Here is a 26,968-nt window from a genome sequence, read left to right on the forward strand (position 1 = left end):
ATAATAAAAATGATCCAAGGAAAAGATGGGGCGGTGTTGTGATTTCCACTGCAGTTACATAGCGTTCTGACACTGACTGTCCAGGCTCAACATATAAAGAACATCTACATCTGGGGTGAAAGAGGGAAGAGTACCAGAAGGTGATCAGTTTCCAGGGAATCATATCCCAGCAAGTAGATATCTGCGATAGGACGAGACAAGGAAAGGTGGAGAAATTGGCAGGGAAAGAACATAAGAACTAGGAGCAGGAGTAGGCCATCTGGCCCCTCGAGCCTGCTCCACCATTCAATGAGATCATGGCTGATCTTTTGTGGACTCAGCTCCACTTTCCGGCCCGAACACCATAACCCTTAATCCCTTTATTCTTCAAAAAACTATCTTTATCTTAAAAACATTTAATGAAGGAGCCTCTACTGCTTCACTGGGAAAGGAAAGCAACAACTCCAATATAGAACCGAATGATTTCACACAGTTAGCTAACGATACGACTTCACAGCATGGTGGCCATCTATTTATCCACAGCAGGTCGTGTCCCACAAAACTCCCAGATGCTACGGGATATTAACACACACAAAATGTACAGGCTCAGGAATAATCAATCCAAACACCAACATCTGTTTTTTGAAAAAAAACATCTGATTCAACAATTAGTACTTTCCTTAATTATTCCCAAGTTAACAGTTAAAAATAATCAAATCAATGCAGTCAGGGTCCAAGGTAGACACCACAGTCAGCAACTCTTGGCAATTACTGTTTCAGAATTAGCTTAAATATGGTTTTGCATTCAAATAAGAGCGGTGTCAGGTACTAGAGTTTATAGAACCTCTGATAAATTCTAGGTATACAGTATTTCAAGGTTCCCCATACACCATGAAACTAGAGGTTAGCATTTGACAATAGTATCTTCAAAGTTTTTGTACCATTTTTACAAGATTAGTGAATGAGCAAATGTACAAAAATTAATGTTTTCCCAATAGTTTATTTGGTTAAGGAAATGACTAATCAAGCTCTATGTACACTAGGACGGTCCTAGAGTTGATCCCAAAGAGCTGATGGGTAGCTGGATAGCTAGTTCACGAGAGCAAAGTGGGGGGAGAACTGAGGAAAGACGAAGTGGGGGGGGGGGGGGGGGGGGGGTACTGCTGACGGGTAAGGGACAGTTAGGAGACTAGAGATGGAGGTCAGATGGCAGTCGCTGCCAAGGGGTGGATAAAGTGAGGTGCGGGTCACGGGCTAGGAGCTGGTCTCGGAATGGTCTTGGCTGATCGACAGGGGAGGGGGGCAAGGGCCCCCCTGAGCAGACTGGTTACGTGGAATGTTCATGGACTGAACGGGCCGGTTAAGAGACCCCGTGTGTTCGCACACCTGAGACAGTTAAAAGCGAACGTTGCCATAAGAACACAAGAACTAGGAGCAGGAGTAGGCCATCTGACCCTTCGAGCCTGCTCCGCTATTCAGTGAGATCATGGCTGATCTTTTGTGGACTCAGCTCCACTTTCCGGCCCAAACACCATAACCCTTAATCCCTTTATTCTTCAAAAAACTATCTTTATCTTAAAAACATTTAATGAAGGAGCCTCAACTGAATCACTGGGCAAGGAATTCCATGGATTCACAACCCTTTGGGTGAAGATGTTCCTCCTAAACTCAGTCCTAAATCTACTTCCCCTTATTTTGAGGCTATGCCCCCTAGTTCTGCTTTCACCCGCCAGTGGAAACAACCTGCCCGTATCTATCCTATCTATTCCCTTCATAATTTTATATGTTTCTATAAGATCCCCCCTCATCCTTCTAAATTGCAACGAGTACAGTCCCATTCTACTCAACCTCTCCTCGTAATCCAACCCCCTCAGCTCTGGGATTAACCTAGCCATGTTACAGGAGACACACCTGAAGCTAGGAAATTAGATTAAAGAAGGGATGGGTCGGGCAAGTGTTTCATTCAGGACTGGACTTTAAAACAAGGGGGTGGCTATCCTGATAAACAAAAGGGTGACATTCGAGCTGAGGAAGATAGAGGTAGACCCAGGAGGCAGATTTGTTATGGTTAGTGGGAAGCTGGAGGGAACGGCAGTGATGGTAGTGAATATATATGCCCCAAACTGGGATGATGTCACGTTTGTCAGGAAGGTGCTGGGAAAGATCCCAGATCTTGACTCACGCCGGCTGATCATGGGTGGTGACTTTGAAACAGTCCTGGACCTGAGATTGGACCGGTCGAGTGCCAGGTCAGGGAAACTATCAGCAATGGCAAAGGAACTGCGGGGGTTCATGGAGCGCATGGGTGGGGTAGTTCCGTGGAGATTTGAGATACCAAGGACAGGGAATATTCATTCTACTCCCGTGTACATAAGGTGTACTCCAGGATAGATTTCTTTGTGCTAGATAAAACACTGTTAGCAGGTGTTGAGGACACCGAGTACTTAGCAATTGTGGTTTCAGATCACGCACCACACTGGATAGACCTACGGGCAGACAGGGGAATGTCCCATCGCCCACAATGGAGACTCGATACAGGACTGTTAGCGGATGAGGAGATCTGTGAGCGAGTGAGAGAGGCCATTCGGGGGTACATAAAGATCAATGACACGGGAGAGAATGCGGCTGGAGTGGTCTGGGAGGCACTGAAAGCGGTCATTAGAGGGGAATGTATTTCGATTCGAGACCACAGTAATTCTGGCAGAGATTTGCAGATGTTATGTCAGATGTCCTGGAAGGGTAACTCAGAGTCCAGAATTGGCAATATTTGGGGTGGAGGAGGATTTGGGGGCAAAAGGGAGAAGGGAGGCCGAAATCCTGGCCGTCTCCTCCCTTGCTGCCCGGAGCCGGATCTTGCTGAGATAGAGGGACTCGGAGATGGTGGGACCATCTCTGGAATACTATGTTTAAATTTGGTCTCCATATTTAAGAAGAGATATACTAACATTGGAGGCAGTACGGGGGCGGCACAGTAGCACAGTGGTTAGCACAGTTGCTTCACAGCTCCAGAGTCTCAGTTTCGATTGCAGCTTGGGCCACTGTCTGTGCGAAGTCTGCACATTCTCCCAGTGTTGCGTGGGTTTCCACCGGGTGCTCCGGTTTCCTCGCACAGTCCAAAGATGTGCAGATGAGGTGGATTGGTCGTGTTAAATTGCCCTTAGGTTGGGTGGGGTTACTGGGTTGTGGGGATAGGGTGCTCTTTCCAAGAGCCAGTGCAGACTCAATGGGCCGAATGGCCTCCATCTGCATTGTAAATTCTATGATTCTATTCTATGAGTAGAGCAAAGGTTCACTCGACTGGTTCCTGGATGAGGGAGTTGCCCTTTGATAGGGTGTGTAAAATGGGTCTTTATTCTCTTGAATTTAGAAGAATAATCTCATTGAAACATTAATTTAGCGAAGGGGTTGACTGGGTATATATGGAAACATTATTTTCCCAGGCTGGGGACCTAGAACAAGGGGCCCAGGGTTAGGATAAGGGGCTGATCATTTATTTTTTAAAAATAAATTTAGAGTACCCAATTAATTTTTTCCAATTAACGGGCAATTTAGCATGGCTAATCCACCTAACCTGCACATCTTTCGGCTGTGAGGGCGAGACCCACGCAAACACGGGGGGGAATGTGCAAACTCCACACGGACAGTGACCCAGAGCCGGGATCGAACCTGGGACCTCGGCGCCGTGAGGCAGCAGGGCTAACCCACTGAGCCACCGTGCTGCCCTAGGGGCTGATCATTTATGACTGAGATGAGGAGAAACTTCTTCACTCAAAGGGTTGTTTCCAAAGCTTCTTTGGAATTCTCTTCCAAGGGAGAGTTGTGGAAGCTCAATCGTTGAATATATTTTAAGGCTGAGAAAAACAGATTTCTTGTCTTAGGGATTAATGGGATATGGGGAGCGAGCAGAAAAGTGAAGTTGAAGCCAGCTATGAACGTACCGAATAGAGCAGGCTTGATGGGCTGTGTGGTTTTCTCCAGGTACGATTTCTAGCATGCTTACTAAAATAGGTCTTGGTATTCCAGAGTTAGGGAAAAGGGAGGAATGACTTCTAGGTTTCCTCCCCTGATCATTCACCAGCAGTTCCTAGGTGTGATTCAAGTTGGAATGTCTGCTAACGTTTGGAGTCAAGCTCACACATTGAAAACAAAATCCAAGTATGCAATGTCATCAGTCTCTCCAATATCTCATACACAATGTCTAAACCTTCAAGTTTAGCAACTTTTTTGCACACCATGATATCCACAAATAGGTGCGAGATAAATAATCAGCGTTTGTCTTGGTGGCGTTTATCGAGGGAGAAATGTTGATCAGGCTTCAACTAAATTCTGCTCGTCAAATAATACCCTGGAATTTTTATAGTTATACCTGAACCAACACCAGTTTAGATTGCATCAAGATGATGGTACCTCTGAAACTAAGTACTGGGCTGCATTGGCGTGCCAAGCTGGAGTGCTGAAGTCCCGGGGTGGGGGTCAATTAGACCCTCCTGACCGAGTACAAGAAATAGTCACATTAGGATGAAGCAACAGAATCCAATCAACACTTGTGGATTATGAACCCATTAAGGAGACAATACCTTTTAGGAGAAAGATATTGACAGGAAAATTATGGAAGGAGAACCCCCAAGTGATTACTCAAACAAAAGACCATTTTCCTGGTTGTAAATATCGGCAATGGACCAATAAAATCCATTAAAATATCATAAGATTTTACAGAGCAAAATTCTAGTTTCTAAACAAATTTTGGTTAATTATTCAAAGTCCTCTTCCATAACCTTTTTCAAATGATATAGCGGACTACCAACAAATTTTTAAATACTCAGTTTTACATGGGATTTCCATAAACTGTCACAAAAAACATGTAATCATGCTGAAATTTATGTAACATTTATTCTGCAGTACAGGACTACAATTATTCTTTTCTTTCCAAGGGACTCTGGTCATTTGGATTGTTCAGGTGTTTGAGACTATTGAATTAAGAGCCCGCAGGTGAAATATTACTTGAATGCTAAGCATCACATTTGTCCCTTGCACCAGCTGATGACAAATTTAGCAACAGGTTCTGATTTCTGCCAGATTAGCTTCGTGACTCAATTAAGAAACCATATTTGGAACTGAAACCCTCTTGTGAATTGCTACATCTTTGCTAACAGATTTTCAACATCGCAGCAACTTCAAGAGAATAGATCAAATGACACAAGTCCTTTCAACCGCAGTGTGAAAATTAAATCAGAACCAAATTTCACCTACGTCTGCTTGTCTGACTAATTCCATTTATTCTGAATGTTAGATCTCATTGTTTCATGTGGAATAAATAGAATATTCCACTGTTGTTTTTCCAATGAAAACATATGGCATAAAGAAAATACATTCCAGTAAATAATTTCATAGTTGGAACCACAAGAGTACGGAAAGAGGCCATTCAGCCCAACTAGTCTATGCTGTCACACGAGCCTGCCCCCATTCTTCTTCATCTAACCAGTCAGCATTACCTTCCGTGCTTTTTCCTTTATCTAGTTACCCCAAAAGGAATCCCTTCTCCTGTACAGAATAATAAATCCAATTATGCAAAAACATAAATCTTCTCAAAGACAATTTGGGATGAGTAACAAATGCTGAATTTGCCACCAATGTCCACAGTCCATTTAAGAATCTATAAACTGAAGCTTTCCAGATTTTGAATGTGTATATTTAAATTCACATTCGAAACTCACTCCTGGCCCACTAATTCTCTCTAATCTTCAACTGGTGTAAATCACCTTCCTCTCACTGACCATATAATTCTGCTGCACCATTAAAACCACCAGCATTGTTGGCAAATGCTCTTTCCTGCTAAAAACTGTCCCGAGTATCTGTTTTCTTTCTAGCCCTATCAGATATTTTGAGAATGCTATTGTAGGCGACTACAATCAAATTAGCAGTTAACTTCAACTGAGTCACTGCACACAGCTGACCAACTTAAAACTCTTCAAATGAGCTCAGCATCAGTTTTTGACAAGCTGATCTCAAAGGGGGTGAATGACATCCTAGCAATACACTAGAACCCAAAACTGAACTTCAAACTGCAACCAAAATAAAGGTCCTAGCAGAAATAAAAGCTAAATACTGTGAATGCTGGAATCAAACAAAAATAGATTGTGCTGGAAAAACTCAGCCGGTCTGGCAAAATCCGTAAGGAGAATAAATAGAGTTAACATTAGAGTCTGCGTGACCCTTCCTCAGAACTAATGAGAGGGAGAAATGTGCTGGATTACATACTGTATAAGAGGGGGTGGAACAGCTGGAACAGTAGTGAGTGGGAGCTGGCAGAGATTACAAAGATGTAGCAAAACTTAACAAGTGACAGATAGGGGAGGGGAAGGGAGATATTTTTTGCACAGGAACAGAAAATTGAGAGATGGAGGGGAAAGGTCACAATCTAAAGTTGTGGAATTCAATGTTGAGTGTCAAGGGCTGTAACGTGGCTAATCGGAAGATGAGGTGCTGCTCCTCCAGTTTACGTTGGGCTTCACTGGAGCATTGCAGCAGGCCAAGGACGGACATGCAAGGGGCTGAGTTGAAATGGCAAGCAACAAGAAGGTTGGAGTCATGCTTATGGACTGAGCAAAGGTGTTCCACAAAGCAGTCACCTAATCTTCGTTTAGCCTCTCCAATGTACAGCGGGCCACATTGGGTGTAGTGAATAGCGTTGTTTGCCACTTCAACTCAGCACCTTGCCCCAAGCCCACATGTCCATCCTTGGCCTGCTGCAATGCTCCAGTCAACCACCTTAAATCCAACACTTGGGAGCCAGGGAGTTATGGCCCCATCATTTCATTTTATATTAATACCACAATGCCCAAAATATGGGCAGCACAGTAGTTAGCACAGTCGCTTCACATCGCCAGGGAAACAGGTTTGATTCCTGGCTTGGTCACTGTCTGTGTGGAGTCTGCACATTCTCCCCGTGTCTGCGTGGGTTTCCTCCGGGTGTTCCAGTTTCCTCCCACAATTCCCGAATGACGTGCTTGTTAGATAATTTGGACATTCTGAAGTCTCACTCAGTGTACCCAAACAGGTGCCGGAACGTGGCGACTAGGGGCTTTCACAGTAACTTCATTGCAGTGTTAATGTGAGCCTACTTGTGACAATAAAGGTTAGTATTATTATCCACAGATAGTAAGTAAGTTCAGTTTATGTCGCTTTGATTCTACGCTACTTCAGCATTTCTACTGTCTACAGCTGCAGAGCTCGGAGAGAGGTAGATGTTTTGATCTGTGTCTGTTCCATAAACCCTTCCACTGGACACGCATGAATTCTTTTCCTAATCACAAATCGCTGTGTACCTACAAATGGGGGGTTTGTGGTGCAGTACGACAACACCCTACCTCGGAGCAGGAAACGTTTTGGGTTCGCTTCCCTCCCCAGAATCTGCAAATCCTTCCAACACACCAGTAGTAGGTGCTAAGAGTGGGAGAGATTCCTGGTCAGCTATGTGATAGAAAGTATATTGAAGCTGCTTCCATCACTATCCATAACTCCAGACTATAACATGCATGCACGCAAAACAAAAAAGTGTGCGCCACAGCGACTGAGAGAAAACTATAACACATCACCATACCTACAAAGAATGGGAGCAAGCGAACAGTACAAGTATGGATTCATGGTGATGCATAACAGCTTATTTTGCCACGGTTTTGTAAAACTTTAGAAGCAGGGATTCAGGCTTCATATAGCTTCTAAAATATATTATTTTATTTTATAATTGTGCAATGATTTTTGACCCAGAAGCAGTATTGTTTGTTTTAAAATCATGGAATCTGGAAATGGTTTTAAGAATGTTTGAAAAGAAGGATTAAGAATTTGCACCAATTGTAATGGGGGTCACAATTGTAATTTTCTTGAACAAAAGGAAATACTGGGCCATGGACCTGGAAGCAGTATCTGTAGACAAAGGAGAGCGGCGGGCAGAGGGAACAGAGAAGGCATATTTTCAAGGAGCGTAACATAGTTAAACAGGAGACAAAGCCAAAGGCAGGGTTTACGGTTAGAGCAGAGATTGTGAATGGCATTGGTTCCGATTGGAGCTAAAATAAAAATTACAAAAGAAATCCTGTTGGCCATTTCTTGCTTGGGGATTTTTTTGGAGGGTAAATTTGGTTATTTTGGTTTACGGTTCCCCCACAGAGATTGGAACAGTTGTGCCTTGCTCATTATGATAATCATTTTGAGATTCTTGCATGCTGTGACATCATGCGGCATCTATACACATTTAGCCTGACTGTTCACAGTGAGGTCTGAATTTCAAATCTAAAACCACATTGCAGCAAAATGCCAAAATTATCCTTTGTCTTCGACTATCATCCCCCTTGTCATTTAATCTCTCCCATTTCCATTCTTTCACAGACCTTCCCTCTTGTTCCTCTCCCCCATTCCTTTCCTACCTGCATACTTGCTTAAAACAGGTTACATCTCTAACCTTTTCCACTTATGAAGCCCATCGATCTGAGCACTTTCTCTCTCTACAAATGCTGCCTGCCCTATTGAGCATTTTCACCATTTTCTGTTTTTGATTTTCTGATTTCCAGTATCTGCTGCAGTTTGTTTTTTAATCTTGCATTTACTACGCTGTTTGCTTCTCCATTGTTACAAAGTGGACACCGTTTCAGATCAAAGAAAAGTCTGACAATTTATAAAATGCCTTTATTCTAAGGGGATGAAAGCAGAAAGATTTGGTGCCAAAACAACGAGACTAGGGCCGGTGACAAAAAGCTTGGCAAGGGAGATGGACTGGAAGATCTTACGTGGGGCAGGTAAGTTAGAGAGGGGGAGGATTCAGAGCTTGGGGCACAGGGGGGGCTAAAGGCAAGCTAACGAACGGTGGGTGAAGGTAGAGGGGTAGTTTGCAAGATGTCAGAATCAGAGAACTGGAGTGTTCAGGATTGCAGGTGCTTATATTGACAGAGGAGGGCCAGGCCAAGGATTGAGGTACAAAGGGTAAGGAAGAATTATTATTTGGAGGCATCTCATGACTGTAACACACTGTAGGTCAGTGAGGGAAGAAGGGCGAGCAGGACTTTATGTGCGTTGAGAAACATGCAGAGTTTTGATTGAGGTGATGTTTACAGTGTGCAACATTGGGATGTCAGCCAGCACAGAATTAGAATAATCAAGTCAAGATGACAAATCCATGAAAAGCAGGCTTTGTAATGGAGAGGATACAGGGTCAGAAGCTTGGCTCAGGGTCACATTGTACTATACAGCTACAGATGGTCAGCTTCTCCCAGGGAGCAAGGAGCAGGGGTGGAATTAGAGGTGACCGGTGTGGTATTTGTGGGCTGGGCTGAAAACAATGGGTTTGATTTTACTAATGTTTCGCTGCAGCAAAGTGTGGCTTATCCAGGACTGAATGTTAGACAAGCAGACAGACAACAGATTCGCGACAGAGGCGGAGATAGAGAGCTGGGTATCATTCAGATTCACGTGGAAAGTGACGCGAAGTCTGTGGATATCACTAAGGGCAGTTAAATGGAAAGTTAGTCCCAATCAGTATAATTTCCTACTGAAATTTACAAATACCATTGCTATCAATTTGACAATAAGATACAGTATAGAATATGAGTGTACAATTAACCACATACAGAAACATGATTGAACAAACACAATGAATCAGAACAAGCTACATGATGAAACAGGTATTTCCAAAACACATATTTTAGTTATTATATCACATGTGCTAGCAGATCTCATTTGCCTTACCTACTGAATGGTAAGGTTCAATCCTCACTTTTAGAGTACCACAATGCGTGGTCCAAAAGGAGTTCCTCTTTGTAGCTTACATATAGCAAAATAAACTCCCACTTTTCCCATTCTTTCAATACATTCAACACTTTTTGCACCAAGACTAAATCTGCGTAATATAAACCGAAGGTCAAAGTTTGAACAGACTGACGTGAAGCCAAGTGAGACTCTCACATCCAGGGAATCTCACCCCGTTTTGCTTCAAGATCAGTTTGAGCCTCAACTCCGGTTGCAGCAGACAAAGAGAGACCATTCCCCACTGGCACCACCATTAGTGTGAACACACCAACAGCCAGGATCACTGTTCTAATGCACCAGTGGTATTGAGGTTCCAAGGTTATTTCAAGCCTCAAGCTCTACCTTTAATACAATAATTGGAGAACATGAGTGACCATTGAGTACCTCACTCAGCAGTCTGTGTTCCCCAAATTCGGCTTCAAATAACCGTATCATGAAGATATACGCTTGTCAATTCCATATCCCACTTGGTGAAAACATTTTGTCAATAGTACCGCAACTATTACAATATCAGAATCTTCTAAAAATAGTTATTTTCTTCTAGTTAGGGAGCTTCAGAGCGGTGAGGCACTATGAAAATTGAGACTGCTGTGAAAAGCAACAAGCATAATGAGAAAAATATTAACTAATAATTTGACAGATCTAGTTTGTGATGTACAACACAAATTTTCCAGGGCCAAATCTGATCTACAGAATTCAGTTGACTAGTTTTCATTCCAAATAATTTCCAGCACTGGTGTAAACAGTGGTGCATTCAAACCAGAGACTAGAGGCACTGTCATGTTACTAACTGGCATTAATCAGATTTCTGGTCGACAGAAGTAATAAATATTTTTACTTATTTACTCTCGTATCCAACGCAAAGCAATCAAAATGAAACCAGATTGACAAGATCAGCCCGACCATAAAATAAAAGGTGCACTATTCCTTCTTAATTAATCCCAGAGCTGAAGGGGTTGGATTATGAGGAGAGGTTGAGTAGACTGGGACTGTACTCGTTGGAATTTAGAAGGATGAGGGGGGATCTTATAGAAACATTTAAAATTATGAAGGGAATAGATAGGATAGATGCGGGCAGGTTGTTTCCACTGGCGGGTGACAGCAGAACTAGGGGGCATAGCCTCAAAATAAGGGGAAGTAGATTTAGGACTGAGTTTAGGAGGAACTTCTTCACCCAAAGGGTTGTGAATCTATGGAATTCCTTGCCCAGTGAAGCAGTTGAGGCTCCTTCATTACATGTTTTCAAGGTAAAGATAGATAGTTTTTTGAAGAATAAAGGGATTAAGGGTTATGGTGTTCGGGCCGGAAAGTGGAGCTGAGTCCACAAAAGATCAGCCATGATCTAATTGAATGGCGGAGCAGGCTCGAGGGGCCAGATGGCCTACTCCTGCTCCTAGTTCTTATGTTCTTATTATGTTCTGTCCAGGATATCCCCACCTTAATGGCCACGCCAAGAGGCAGCGGACAAATCAGAAGGTCCTATTCGTAAGCCTCCAATATTTTTAGTATTTTGTCACAAGATGGATGTTGCCCTTTTAAATTTTACTTCTACACCTAGTGACTGAGCGAAATGGCACGCAGTCACCAGATGACATGCACGCTTTTCATATCCACTTGTAAGGAAAGATATTATTCATATGCAAATACTTAAAGATTTCAAAGCAAACAAAAAAAACACAAACACAGACTTACTTTAATCTTGAAAACAGTTAATTCATGGCCATTGACTTGGTAACACTTGCAAAATGAAGTCTGTCTAGCAAGAAACCATCACCTAAATGTGTCAAGATCCACGTGAAGGAGGCATATTCCAAGCATTGTGTTTCAGAGATCAATGAGAGACAGACATACACCAGCTCACACATACCTTTGAAATAAATTAATCCTCAAATATATATGTAAATTGGTGCTACAGACTGGAGTCTGAGGGAGTTCAAAAAGCATCAACCCATATCTTTATAACAGAAAAGGAAATAGATGTTAATAGTTCTGCCATTCAAGAGAAATTCCCTTTGCTGATTTTCGTCTATTGTCTACGTTCGAGGTTTAATTCAGTTTGGAGCTGATAATCCTAATTGGTATTTTTTTCGTAGGAGTTACTGTGCAGAAGGAGGCCATTTGGCTCATCGAGTCTGCCCCGGCCCTTGGAAAAAGATCCTACCCAAGGCCATCCCTCCACCCTATTCCTACACCTCCACCCTAACCCCACCTAACCTTTTTTGGACACTAAGGGCAATTTATCATGGCCAGTCCACCCAACTTGCACATGTTTGGACTGCGGGAGGAAATCGGAGCACCCGGAGGAAACCCACGCAGACACGGGGAGAACATGCAGCCTCCGCACAGACAGGGATCCAAGCCAGGATTCGAACCTGGGACCCTGGAGCTGAGAAGCAACTGTGTTAACCACTATGTCCTAATTGTGTTTATTCTTTCAAATTTCAGAATTGCACAGAGGGCTGAATCAATTAAGGAAACCAAGCAACTACAAGAGTTTCTGTTTGACTACAAAGCAGCATTAGGTCGCCACATTATTTTTGATTTAAGTAAGGCTCCTCCTTTGTCCTGCTACAGTGAAACAAAGGCAGTGGAGAGAGCTGGCCAGAGGTGTGCTGTTTAGAATCTACAAACACTTGCTTAGCGAGACATCAAGAGGCAAGAAAAATCCCATAACAATGCTGGCAACTGGCAAAGAATTTCACCGCACCACCAGTTTGTGTGAAATAGCACTCACTTATTTTGTATTTCTTCCCCACGGAGCTACTTTATTAATCCAAAAAACATGGAATTCCAAATCAAAATCATACATTATGAATGTTGGATAAATGATAAAAGCTCCTCATTTTGCAGGGATACAATACTTGGATAAATCTACAAAACATAGGAACAGGAGTAGGCCATTCAGCCCCTCAAGACTACCCTGCTATTCAATGAGATCGTGGCTGATCTGTGACCTAACTCAATATACCTGCATTTGGCCCATATCCCTTAATATCTTTGCTTAACAAAAAAAAATCTATCTCAAATTTAAAATTAACTATTCTAGTTTCAACGGCTGTTTATGGGAGAGAGTTCCAAATCTCCACCACGCTTGAAGAAATTCTTCCTACCATCTCCCCTGAACGGTCTGGCCCTAATTTTTAGTCTATGTCCCCTAGCGTTAGAATCTCCAACCAGTGGAAACAGTTTATCTTTATCTACCCTCTCTTTACCTGTTAATATCTTGAATACTTCGATAGATCACCCCTCCCAAACCTTCTAAATTCTACGGAAAATAATTTTATCTACTCTCATAACTAAGTTAAATGGAAGAATGTTTCAAATAATTCCATAGAATAAAATCACAAGAATTGCTACAGCACAGTAAGCTGTTCAGCCCACTGTGCCTGTGCTAGCTCGCTTGGTGCCACTCCCCTGCCTGCTCCTTGAAGTCCTGCAAAATTAAAACTTGTAAATTTAGTTTCATATCACCAATAGAAGCATCTTCTATGCTTCCTGGGTCCATATCCCTCTATTCCCATCCTATTTATGTATTTGTCAAGATGCCCCTTAAATGTCACTATCGTCCCTGCTTCCACCACCTCCTCCGGCAGCGAGTTCCAGGCACCCACTACCCTCTGTGTAAAAAACTTGTCTCGTGCATCTCCTCTAAACTTTGCCCGTCGCACCTTAAACCTATGCCCCCTAGTAATTGACCCCTCTACCCTGGGAAAAAGTCTCTGACTATCCACTCTGCCTATGTCCCTCATAATTTTGTCGACCCCTATCAGGTCGCCCCTCAACCTCCTTCATTCCAGTGAGAATAAACCAAGTTTATTCAACCTATCCTTATAGCTAATGCCCTCCAGACCAGGCAACATCCTGGTAAATCTCTTCTGCACCCTCTCTAAAGCCTCCACATCTTTCTGGTAGTGTGGCGACCAGAATTGAGCACTATACTCCCAAGTGTGGCCTGACTAAGGTTCTATACAGCATGTATTTTCTTTTATTTCCTTTTCTTTCCATGTACTTAATGATCTGTTGAGCTGCTCGAAGAAAAATACTTTTCACTGTACCTAGGTAGACATGACAATAAACAAATCCGATCCAATCAGTGGATAGCTGCAAGTAAACATCCTGCTTTCTTAACAAAATTAGTTTTACTTCTGTAATCTTTGTAATATTTATTATAACATTTTACTTGCAATGAAAGGAGTTGGACCTTTCAAATAAAACCCAAATAAAAACTAAAACTTTAAGACAAGTGCAGGTTGTTAGGTTGTAGATCAGCAATGATCCCACGGAATGACAGAACTGGCTCAAGAGGCCTACTCGTGTTCCTATTTCCTCAGCACAAGGAGAGGGTATGGACAGCAGAGCTTCAGGTGGCTTTAAGTTTATTAGGAATAGAATGTAGGTGCTGGATGATCAGGCCAGCATTGGAACAAAGGCATGGATAAGGGCTTCAGGAGGCAGGGATGGAATCAGGCAATGTTACAGAGGTGGAAATACAAAGTCTTCACAACGATGCAGATGTGTGGGCAGACTCCAGATGTGGGGTCATATTTGACACCAAGGCTTCACACAGTTGCCAGGGAGAGAATTGGAGTTTTGTGTCAGGAACTGTGAACAGTGATTTCAGTCTTTGCAATAGTCAGCTGGAGGAAATTTCACTAAGAGAATCCCAACAGAGCAGGAGGAAACCATTCGGCCCATTGAACTTGCACCAACCCTCTGAAACAGCACCCTACCCAAGCCCCCTCCTCCACCCTATCCCCGTAACCCCACCTAACCTGCACATCTTTGGACTGTGGGAAGAAACCGGAGTACCTGGAGGAAACCCACAGACACGGGGAAAAAGTGCAAACTCCACAGTCACCCAAGGCCGGAATCGAATCCGGGTCCCTGGCGCTGTGAGGCAGCAGTGCTAACCACTGTGCCACCGTGCCTCTCATCTCAGCCATGATCTTTTTTAAATGGCAGAGCAGACACGAGAGGCCAATTGGCCTACTCCTGTTCCTTGTTCATATATTCGTACCCAGTACTTGTTGGACAAGCAGCTTGACAAGAGCAATTGGAGGTGGAGAGAGGTGCTGTGGTAGCAGAGCTGGATTTCATCAGATTTATAAACTCCTCTAATGTATCTTTCCTGACCTGCTATTGATATATTTCACATTTTAAATTCAGCTCCATTTAATTTCCCAATTGACAGCGGCAATGCAGGGTTCTCCCATTTGACTGTAAATGTCGTGGGAGATTCACTCTGTACCGTTTAAAGTAAACTAAAAACGGCTATGAACAAATAATTTCTAATTAAAGGAAGATTGTCCTCATGAATAACACTTAATAGACATTTTGAATGATATCCATAATGATACTTTTGTATTCTATCCAATTATTCTCTGGCTTATGCTAAGAGTTCTATTCCATGTGCGATTGGCACTCCATCAACCACAGCATTACTTCACACGTGATACCAACAATTACAATTCACAGTTCAACAATAGATAAATGGTTGGCAGTAAAAGGGAGTGCACAAGTGAAAGATGTGCTTAAGATACAACTGGAAATGATGTGCCTCCAAAAGCAAAACATTTTAGCAGACTACGTATTTTTACTTTTGACACTTTCACCTTTTTCTTTGCCCCAAAACATTCATATTAGACTCACAAGAAGTTAGGAAACAATATTTATGTTAAATATTGTTGATTTAATACAGGCTCATTGTTGATTTGATATATCGGTTAAGAGAAATCAAAAATCTAAAACATTACATACATAATTCACCATCCATAAATCAAGAGTAGTGTTGCTTTAGTCAACATGAAACCCTGTAACAATTTACATTTTGCCCTGTCACCCTCGAGGTTTTACAGAACTGTCTTGTAATTAGATGTGGGGACTATGATCTTCACTGCCCAGTAACATGTTAAACAGCATGATCCAAGAATCAAAAGATAACCCCTATTTCTTCTATTAGCTTCTGAAATATAGAATGAGCTCTTATGGGGGATGGGGACTGCAAAGTATAATGAGGCAATAGTTAAATCAAAAGCTGGCTTGTTTTTATAACAGGTAAATGAATAGAATGCATTCTCACATCAGGAACGGTTAATTTCTTAAGCTCCTCAGTTGCACAAAGAACAACTTGCATTTATTTAACACCCCTCACAGAGAAATGTGCCTGCACACTCCACAACGGTGCAATCAGATAAAAACGGATGCAAAGACAAAGAGGTGGGTTTCTAAGGGAAGCTGGTGCAGGGATGGCAACGTTTAAAAGGGAATTCAAGATGCTAAATGGTTGAAGGCATGGCTTGCAACAATGGGGCAAGGTGAATCATGGATGCACATAGCAAATAGAAGCTATAGAAAGAGTTCTGGGGGAGGGGTAGATTGGGTGGCAGGAGAAATTTACAGAGATAGGAAATCACTTAAACACAAGGTGGAGAATTTTTCATCAGCAGCACTGGGAGACCAGAGACAAAGGAGAGAGCTAGTGAGGGGCTCAAGTGGGCGGCACGGTAGCACAGTGGTTAGCACTGTTGCTTCACAACGCCAGGGTCCCGGGTTCGATTCACGGCTTGGGTCACTGTCTGTGCTGAGTCTGCATGTTCTCCCCGTGTCTGCGTGGGTTTCCTCCAGGTGCTCCGGTTTCCTCCCACAAGTCCCAAAAGACGGGCTTGTTAGGTGAATTGAACATTCTGAATTCTCCCTCAGTGTACCCGAACAGGTGCCAGAATGTGGCGACTAGGGGCTATTCACAGTAACCTCATTGCACTGTCAATGTAAGCCTACTTGTGACAATAAAGATTATTAAAAGACCATGCATGCACACTCCAAGATGATGGGGCTTTCACCCACCAAGCTGTTAGTTAGGACACCATCATAATTAAAATCGGGGTGCACGAGGCTTCCAAATATCTGCTCCAGCTAAGCCCTACTGCAAGAGAAATGAAATTACACCCGACCCCTTGAGGTATCACACCCAATTTCTCACAATCTCAAGAAATATTTGCGATTGAATGCTTGTTGGTCAATTGAGACCAAATTTAATTTGAGATATTAGTTATGGAATTTATTTTAGCACAACATACGCAAATTAAAGTTTTAGGTTAATAATCAAGATGAAGCAAGTCTTCTCCTTTGATTTAACTTGCGCAGTTCTAATACTAAACAATGGTATAGATTAGATCATATTTTTCAACCCTGTCCCTATTTCAAGCTCCACACAGTCCTTCATCCGTTTATCAAACACATATCCTCAGCGGTTTGTTTTACTGAGTGCTCATTGAAAGCATTTTATTTCTCAGTGCACTAATGAGAAATTCTCAAGACATAAACTTGAAGTCCTATATTTTCCTGAATGAACTTTTGTTTTGTATTAGTCTTGTTCTGCACGAGTATTTCCAATGTAGTTTAATTTAATGCATCACGAATGGCCTCTGAACAAACAAAAGTTATTATAAACTATATAGCATAATAAACAGAAATCAGCATGCTTTCCTACCACAATCAGATGCCTTTTTTCAATGAGTGTTCAAAGTGGGTGGTGGGGGTTTGCACTTTAGGTATATGCTGTTGCATCCCAGGTGAAGAATAACGGGGGATAGATGGGTCAGAGTAAAGCTTTTGTCCTCTGTCCCTTAGCCCCAACCTAAACAACTTCAACTGCAAAATGAATTATCCATTTTCACATCTGCTATGCATGGGAGTCTCAGCTACCACAGAATCATTGGTTTAGTTCAGTGAACTTGAATTCAGGAGTTGGATTGAAATCAACAAAATTAAATTCACTTAACAACTGTTCAAAAGTGCATTCAAAGCCAGATGCCCAAGAATACAATGATTTACTAATAATACATTGATTGTACCCCCACCCACCCCCACCCCAGTCCGCACAGGTAGTCAGAATCGACATTTGCACCCGTTTCTTTAACATTACCCTCGAGGCCCTTCAAGATTCCAATCATTTGATCTTATTATTAATTGACCAAGGGGAGAAAAATATAGCTCAAGAGGGAGTCAAGTTTGAGACTTTTGACGCCAATTGAGACTTGGGTTTAATCTAATATCCTAGCTGCGAGGCTATTGCATCAATAGTGCACACTCTCTATACATAAATCTTAAAATATTTCCCAAATTCCAAAATGTAAACTTTCATTTATTTACTCATGTTCATTATATTAATTCCCAAAAGAGTCCAGGAGATTACATTGAAATCCAAATCTACTGCAGAAAACATCAGAGCCCATTTAGCACTTTGGAAAGACATCTTAAAATCTTGTGGTAACTACAAAATGAATTTATCGTACCATGTACATTACTGCGCTTCACCTCGGAGTCAGAAGCTTGTGGATTTAAGGCTATCTACACAGACCTGATTTATAACCCAAACAGACATGGCAGTGCAGTACTGAGTGCTAATCTTTCATTCAGATGGAAGATTAAGCGGAAGCCCTGATACCTCTTCTCATGTGGGCAAAGGAAAGGCCTATGGTACTATTTAGAAGAAAATAAGAAATAGGAGTACAACATGCATCATTTTTCTTTATTAAGGGGCAATTTAGCATGGCCAATCTGCCTACCCTGCGTATCGTTTGGGTTGTGGGGGCGAAACCGATGCAAACACAGGGAGAATGTGCAAACTCCACACAGACAGTGACCCAGAGCTGGCATCGAATCTGGGACCTCAGCGACGTGAGGCAGGAATGCTAACCACCTCGCCACAGTGCTGCCCTCGACATCCAAAATTTAATAAGATCACAACTAATTCTTGACCTCAGCTCTATGTTCCCATCCAGTACGCACATCCCTAGATTTCCTTATAGTCCAAAATTCTATACATTTCAGCCTGGAATATACTCAACCACCAAACATGCACAGCTTTCTAGGATAGAGAATTCCAAATATTCACAAACCTCAAGTCATGCTCCATGGATCTAGAAACTCGTCTTGAGAAACAACCTCCCAGCATCTATCATATCAAGCCCTCGCACAATCTCATATTTCATATGAGATCACCTCTCATTTCTAAACCCCAGAGAGTAGAGGCCCATTCTATGCAATTGCTCTTCATAAGGACAATTTCTCTCATCCCTGGTATCAATCTAGTGCACCTTCATTGTGCCCTGACCAAGACAGATGCATTCTTATTTTCGATACAGAGATCAGAACTGTGCATAGTATTCAGGATGACGTCTCGCAAAAGTCTTGTACAATTGCAGCAAGACAATTGGACAGAATATTTTTATAAAGTATGACAAAACGATTAATACGGAAGGAAAAATTAGTGTAAGAGAAAGCTAGCGAGAAATATTAGGACACACAGTAAGATTTTCTACGGATATTTAAAAAAGAAAAGCTAAAATAAACATTGGTCCTACAAAAAAAGGAGTCTGGGAGTTAATGGAAAATAAGGTGATGACAGATGAATTGAATGGGTATTTTGCTGGGGTCCTCAATTTAGAGGATTCAAGGAACATCCCAGAAATGGCTGTAAGTCAGGGATTGGAAGGGAGGAAGGAATCATGCAAATTGTTAGAACTGCGGGCTGACAAATCCCTGGATTTCATCCTAGGGTCTGAAAATTAGATGCTAGTGAGATAGTTGGTTTCAATTTTCCAAGATTCCCCAGATTCAGGAAGAATCCATGAGATCGGAAAATAGCCAAAAAGAGAGGGACACAGAAAAGAGGGAACCTGTCGGCCAGTTAGCTTAATATCAGTCACAGGGAAAATGTTAGAGGCTACTATTAAAGACATTATAACAGGGTGCAGCACGGTGGCGCAGTGGTTAGCATTGCTGCCTCATGGCACTGAGATCCCAGGTTCGATCCCAGCTCTGGGTCCGTACGAGTTTGCACATTCTCCGTGTTTGCGTGGGTTTCGCCCCCCACAACCCAAAGATGTGCAGGCTAGGTGGATTGGCCACGCTAAATTGCCCCTTAATTGGATAAAATTAATTGGGTACTCTAAATTTATTTTTAAAACTACTAATAACAGGACACTCGGTTAGGCTGATGGTAATCGGACAGAGTCAACATGGTAACGCTTAACTAATTTATTGGAGTTCTTTAAAATAGTAACAAGTGCAAGTAAGGGGCTGGTTTAGCACACGGCTAAATCGCTGGCTTTGAAAGCAGACCAAGGCAGGCTAGCAGCACGGTTCAATTCCCGTACCAGCCTCCCCGAACAGGCACCGGAATGTGGCGACTAGGGGCTTTTCACGGTAACTTCAATTGAAGCCTACTTGTGACAATAAGCAATTTTCATTTCGTTTTTCATTTCATTTTTCATTTCAATGGATAAAGAGAAACTGGTGGATGTACCGTACTTCGATTTCCAGAATACTGTGTACAGTATTGATCTCCTTATATAAGGAAATATGCAAATGCATTGGAAGCATTTCACAGGTTTACTAGATTAATTCCTGGAACGGGTGGGTTGTTTTACGACGAAAGGTTGGACAGACTAGGCTTGCATCCTAAGTGCCTCAAAGTATATTGTGGAAAATAAAAGCTCATGGTTTCAGGGTAACATATTGGCGTGTATAGAATATTGGCTAGCTGACAGGAATCAGAGTAGGCATAAATGGGTCATTTTCTGGCTGGCAGATGTGATGAGTGGTGTGCCACATGAATCAGTGGTGGAGCCTTAACTCTTTACAATTGATATAAATGATTTGGAGGAAGGGACCAATGGCATGGTTGCTAATTTTTCTGCTGACACAAAGATAGGTAGGAAAGTAAGTTGTGAAGAGGACATAACGAGGCTACAAAAGGAGATAGGTAGGTTAGGTGAATGAGCAAAGGATCGGGCAAATGGAGTATAATGTGGAAACGTGTGAGACTGTCCATTTTGACAGGCCAAATAAAATGGTGCGAGATTGCAGAGCTCCCAGGTGCAGCGGGATCTGGGAGCCCTAGTGCTTGAATCACAGTATGCAGATGCAGCAAGCAATTAGCAAAGTTAATAGAATATTGTTTATTGCAAAGGGAATTAAATACAAGAGTAGGACGGTCATGCTTCAGTTATACAGCACATTGGTGAGACATTTGGAGTACTGCATGCAGTGATGGATCTCCTTATTTAAGAAAATATGTAAATGCATTGGAAGCCGTTCAGAGAAGGTGTTAGATTAATACCTGGAATGGGCGGGATGGGCAGAACCCTTTAGGGTCTGGATTAGCACAGGGCTAAATAGCTGGCTTTTAAAGCAGACCAAGTCAGGCCAGCAGAACTGTTCAATTCCCGTACCAGCCTCCCCAAACAGGCGCCGGAATGTGGTGACTAGGGGCTTTTCACAGTAACTTCATTTGAAGCCTACTTGTGACAAAGAGCGATTTTCATTTAATTTAATTTTCATGTTTTGTGAGGAAAGTTGGACAAGCTAAGCTTGTATCCATTGGAGTTTAGAGGACTAAGAGGAGACTTGATTGAATCGTAAGATCCTGAAGGGGCTTGACAGGGTGGATTTGGAAAGGATGCATATCCTTCTATGAGAATCTAGAACTAGGGACCATTATTTAAAAATAAGGGGTTCAGCCCATTTAAAACAGACGAGGAAAAACATTTCTAAAGTGGTTAAGACACTTTGGAATTCTCATCCTCAAAAGGTGATTGAGGCAGTCTTTGAATATCTTTAAGGCAGAAGTAAATAGGTTCTTGATAAGCTATGGGGTGAAACGTTATCAGAGTAGGCAAGAATGCGAGGGTTAAAATGAGATCTTATTGAATGATGGAGCAGGATCAAGCAGCAAAGTTGCCTACTCCTGCTCCAAATTCATTGTTCTTGTAGTCTAACCTCCCTAACCTCCTTACAGAAAAATGTCAACATGTAATGATGCTTCATAATTGCTTGTTGCACCTGTAGGTTAACCTTGTGGTTCTTGAATAACAGAACATAAACTTCTCTGAACATCAACATTTAATAGGTTTGCATCGTTTTAAAATATTATTTTTCATCTTCCTACCAAAGTGAATAACTTTTGTTTCCAATCATTATTCTTCATCCCCACCTTCTTTCCCATTCACTGAACGTATCTAAACCATCGCAGACTTGTGTCCTCCTCGTGGTTTACTTTCCCACCTAATTTTGTACTGTCAACAAAACTGAGTAGATTACATTCAGACCCATCATCCAAGTCATCAATAGAAATGGTAAATAACAGGCCTCAGCAATGATCCTGGTGGGACTTCTATTGTAACATCTTGCAAACCTGAATAACATTTGTTTATTCCTACTCTGTTTTGTCACTTAATCAATCCTGTATTATTCTAAAACATTCCACTAACCCCATGTGCATTTATCTTGTGCAATCCTTACAGGCAATACCTGATCAAATGCTTTTAGAAAATCCAAACATACCACAAGAACTTACGGAATTCATCTGGTGTACAGGCTAATATTTATTCCTTTACCAACACCCCTAAAACAAATAATCTGGTCTTTAACACAGGCTCTGATTTTGGGACCTTGCTGTGTGCAAATTGGGTACTCAGTCCACCGCATGGCAAAAATGCACTTTAACAATATCGTGTGGCCTCAAATTGCTTTGGCGCACCCTGAAGTTGTGAACGGCTATGGAAATCCAACTCTCATTATCAGCAATGTCTACAGCACACATATATAGCATTGCACATATATAATCTACAGATCATGAAAGTGGATTTTAACTATTTTTAAAATTAAGATTTTGAAATTTTAGCTACAGCAATAACATATTGTATGCCAAACATTGGTAATATGATTGTAACATCCCAGGAGTTTAACATTCTCATCTGTAACATAGATCTGGCCAGAGTATTCTACAACTTGAAAATAAACTGCTCAACGTTGCTTGCTCTCCACCACCCCCCAATCACCCCATTCAAAGTTCCATCTTCATTTTAGAATACAGTGCTTACGTGTGGGATCATTGCTGATGCCCGGAATTGATTACAATCGACCCATCAGTGATGCACCTTAAAGCTCTCCTCTCTATCATTGTTTCCGCTGAGGACACCACAGCTTAGGAGAGGTGCAATTCCCGATCTTGTTTCTCTGTGCAATGAAAGGAAAATCCCATCTCCCCGATTTCAGACAAAACACTGACACAATCAGCCCAGCCCTGCAGATTTCAGTACCCAGGAAAGGGGGGGGGGGGGGGAGTTGCCGGCCACAACTTAGAGGAGATAAAAACATGCCACGTTTGAGGAATTTGATGGAACTCTACTCGATCCAGACTTGCATTGATATAAAAAACACCCAAAAACATTGCCATCGTTACCGCAAACCACACACAACAGATCGAGGTAAACACTGAAGCTGGGGGGGGGGGGGGGGGGGGGGGATTACTAATAACCCTGGGCTGAATCCAGTCACCCACAGCGAGCAAGCCCCCGGATTGCTGCCCCCGGGATGGACATTGTGGAGGGTTAGTCACAGGTACCCGCACCGCCACAGGCTTCCCCCGGAGAGGACAGGAAAGGCAGGGGCGGCCTGAGGCCTGCTCACCACAGCGGGGCGGACCAGCCCGACCCGGTCAGCGACATGCCGCCCGCCCGCCCGCTCGCTCGCACGCACGGCCACTAACCGGACAGCCGCGCGCCACCCTTCCCACGGGCGTCCGGACGAAAGAGGCACCCACCGTTCCGCGGCTACTCTGAGGAGACAGAAACTTCCCCTCATCACTTCCTACTGCGCCGGGCAGCCAGGCTCTCCGCCTGCGCATTACCTCATCAAACCTTGCGGTCAGACAACAGTGACGCAGCGACGCAAGGCGCGGAGGGGCGGGGCAGGACAGGAGGCGGGGCTTGTTTCCCGGGGAAGGGAAAGTGAAAACGCTCAGGGGCGGGGCGGGAACTGCGCAGGCGCGCTGCAACTTGCCGCTCGAGTCCGGCGGTTGGCCGTTGGCCCCTCTCACCGCAGGCCGGGAGCTTCACTGCGGCCGGTGTTTGTTTGGCGGTACGACCGGCAGCCTGGCAGAAAACACCCGCGTCTCACCTCCGCCCAACGTGAGTGAGCCGGTGACAATTCCGGTACTCTTTAGGGGCCAGTCCCTGCCTTTAAATTGGGGCGGAGAGAGAGAGAGACAGACGGGGTTAACATTACACTCTGAATGGTAGGCCCCAGGAAAGACCTGAAGATCATGGGGCCCTCAGTCATCCTCTATGACTTTCTACAGCACGGAAATAGGCCCTTCGGCCCATCACGTCCGTGCCCACCCACCCAGCATCTCTTAACTCTAATCCCCTTTCCCAGCACATGGCCCGTAGCCTTGTACGGTTTCCACTGCTCATCCAAATACTTCTTAAATTAAAATCGCTTATTGTCACAAGTCGGCTTCAAATGAAGTTACTGTGAAAAGCCCCTAGTCGCCGCATTCCGGGGCCTCTTCGGGAAGGCTGGTACGGGAATCGAACTGTGCTGCTGGCCTGCCTTGATCTGCTTTCAAAGCCAGCGAGTTAGCCCAGTGTGCTATTAGCCGAGGCATAGAATGCAAGAGCAGGCAGGTCATGCTGGAACTGCCTAAAACACTGCTTGGACCACAACTGTGAGTCCTGCCTGCAATTCTGGTTATCAGGCGGATGTAATTGCATCGGAGAGCGGGTAAAGGAGATTTACCAGGAGGGTCTGAGCAATGAGGAGAGATTAGATAGATTGGGGCTCTTTTCCTTGGATCAGTGAAGGTTAGGAAGGGGTCTGATAGAGGTGTACAAGATAATGAGGGGCATAAATAGGGTGGCACTTTTTCCATTAGTAGAAGGGTCAATAACCAGGAGACATGGCCTTCTTTCTACCTCTTACTTTAAATCTAAGAGGGGAGTTAAGGAGGGACATTTTCACCTAGAGAGTCTGGAACTCTCTGCCTTGAAAGGGTGGTTGAGTCAGAAACATGTAGCATTTAAGAAGTATTTAGATATTCACTTTTGCAGTTCTATGGGCCAAGTGCTGGAAAATGTGATTAGTGACTGGCCAGGATACGATGGGCCAAATGGCCTCCTGTGCTGTAAACATCTGAATCTAACAGCATAGGAGTAGGCTATTCAGTCAATTGAGCCTGCTTTACCATTCAGTATGAATATTGTTGATCATCCACGTCAATGCCTTTTTCCCACACTATCGCATAATGTCATTGGTGTTTAAAAATGTCAGTCTCTCTTCAAACCTACTCAATGACTGAGCTTCCATAGCCCTCTGGGGTAGAGAATTCCAAAGATTCACAACTCTCTGAGTAAATAAACGCATTTCTTCTCATCTCGGTCCTAAGTGGACTCCCCCTATTTTGAAATTGTGTGTCCTGGTTCTAGACTCTTCAACAAGGGGAAACATATTACCTGCATCTACCTTGTGTCTCAACTGCCCCTTTTATTGCACGAACTGTAACTTTGTTCACTAGTCTATTGTGTGGCACTATATCAAATGCCTTTTCCATGTGTGCCACATCAACAGCATTGCCATCATGAACCTCTATTACTTCTTTAAAAAACAATCCAGCAAGTTGGTTAAACATGATTTTCCCTTAAGAAATCCACATAGGCTTTGCTTAATTAACCCACATTGGTCCATGTGATTATTAATTTTGTCCTGAATTATTATCTAGAAGTTTCCCCATCACCAAAGTTGAACTGACTGGTCTGTTATTACTGGAGACATATCTTTACATCCCTTTTTGAACCAGAGTGTAACATTTACTATTCTCCAATACTCCAGGACCATGGCCAGTACCTCTGCAATTTCCATTCTCATTTCTCTCAGTATCCTTGGATGCATCTCATTCAGTCCTGGTGTCTGATCAACTTTGAAGTACAGATAACCTAACCAATACCATGTCCTTTTCGATTTTAAACCCATCTAGTGTCTGAATTACTTCATCTTTTATCATGGCCAGGGTAGTATCTTTTTCCTTCCTAAAAAGAAAGCATTCATTCCGTACCTTAGCTATGCCCTCTGCCCTTATGTGCCAATCCCTTTTTTGGTCCCTAATCTCCCCATTTTACCACCCTGCTACTACCTCTGTGTGCCTTTAGAAGGCTTTGGCTTTACTTTTATGCTAGCTGCTGGTCTCTTTTCATACTCCCTCTGCTCTTATTTGCTTTTTCACCCCTCCTCTGAACCTTTTATATTCAGCTTGGTTTTCAATTGTATTTTCTACCTGACATCTGTCATAAACGCACCTTTTCTTCATAATTTTAATTTCTATCTCCATTTCCATCCGGGATTTGTTTGCTTCACCTTTCCATTTGAGGGAATATACCTTAACTGTGCCTGAACCATCTCTTTGAAGATAGCCCATTAATCATCTCCCGTTTTACCCTCAATCTTTGACTTCAATTTATTCAGCCCAGATCCATTCTTACCCCATTGAAGTTGGCCTTCTCTCAGTTAATTATTCTCACTCTGGACTGTTCTTTGTCCTTTTCCATAGTCTGCCGAAAACACTTGATACTTGATCAAAATGTGTGATCACTGGGATTGAGTGGAGTGGGGGGAAACAATGTAGAAAGTTGTAGCATTACTGGGCCAGTCGGCACTTACCTGCAGAAATAGAATGGGAAAGCATAGTGGTTCATATATGACTACCAGTTTCGGGTGGCAATGATGGTAATGGTGGAGTTGGATTTTGTGAAGAATAAGAAATATGTGGCAAATTTAGAGTTGGAAATTTTGGCAGAGAAGAAGCCAGGTCTCAAGCCTTGGCAGCACGGTAGCATTGCAGATAGCGCAATTGCTTCACAGCTCCAGGGTCCCAGGTTCGATTCCGGCTTGGGTCACTGTCTGTGCGGAGTCTGCACATCCTCTCTGTGTATGTGTGTGGGTTTTCTCCGGGTGCTCCGGTTTCCTCCCACAGTCCAAAGATGTGCAGGTTAGGTGGAATGGCCATGATAAATTGCCCTTAGTGTCCAAAATTGCCCTTAGTGTTGGGTGGGGTTACTGGGTTATGGGGATAGGGTGGAGGTGTTGACCTTGGGTAGGGTGCTCTTTCCAAGAGCCGGTGCAGACTCGATGGGCCGAATGGCCTCCTTCTGCACTGTAAATTCTATGAAAAATCTATAATGGAATCAATGGTAAGGAAGCTTATGCTTTATTGGAAGAATTTCTGACCGTCAAATACAGTTCTGAGTCAATGTGGATAGATGGGAACTGGATTCTAATAGCATATTGTGTTTACAAAGACTGTCAGGTGGGTGGAAGAAAGCTTATACTGCACATGAGGAAGGCAAAATTC

General features: G+C 43.0%; 2 protein-coding genes across 11 annotated transcripts in view; one reads left to right on the forward strand and one right to left on the reverse strand.

Moving 5' to 3' along the window:
* dcun1d3 (defective in cullin neddylation 1 domain containing 3) overlaps positions 1-23,511 on the reverse strand; it is a 50,329-nt gene extending 26,818 nt beyond the window's left edge. Inside the window, exon 1 of one of the 2 annotated variants that reach the window (XM_038819636.1) lies at positions 23,387-23,511. The gene's annotated coding sequence lies outside the window, so the exon portion shown is untranslated. Of the gene's footprint in view, positions 1-23,332 lie in introns of both variants that reach the window. The other variant, XM_038819638.1, reaches the window with a different exon arrangement.
* A 68-nt stretch (positions 23,512-23,579) lies between these two features.
* lyrm1 (LYR motif containing 1) overlaps positions 23,580-26,968 on the forward strand; it is a 35,825-nt gene continuing 32,436 nt past the window's right edge. For 6 of the 9 annotated variants that reach the window (XM_038820525.1, XM_038820523.1, XM_038820524.1 and 3 more), the window contains exon 1: positions 23,587-23,753. The gene's annotated coding sequence lies outside the window, so the exon portion shown is untranslated. Of the gene's footprint in view, positions 23,754-26,968 lie in introns of all 9 variants that reach the window. The other 3 variants (XM_038820526.1, XM_038820527.1, XM_038820529.1) reach the window with 3 other exon arrangements.

The sequence above is a fragment of the Scyliorhinus canicula genome, chromosome 15 (genome assembly GCF_902713615.1).
Source record: "Scyliorhinus canicula chromosome 15, sScyCan1.1, whole genome shotgun sequence".
In the NCBI taxonomy this organism is placed as follows: Eukaryota; Metazoa; Chordata; class Chondrichthyes; order Carcharhiniformes; family Scyliorhinidae; genus Scyliorhinus; species Scyliorhinus canicula.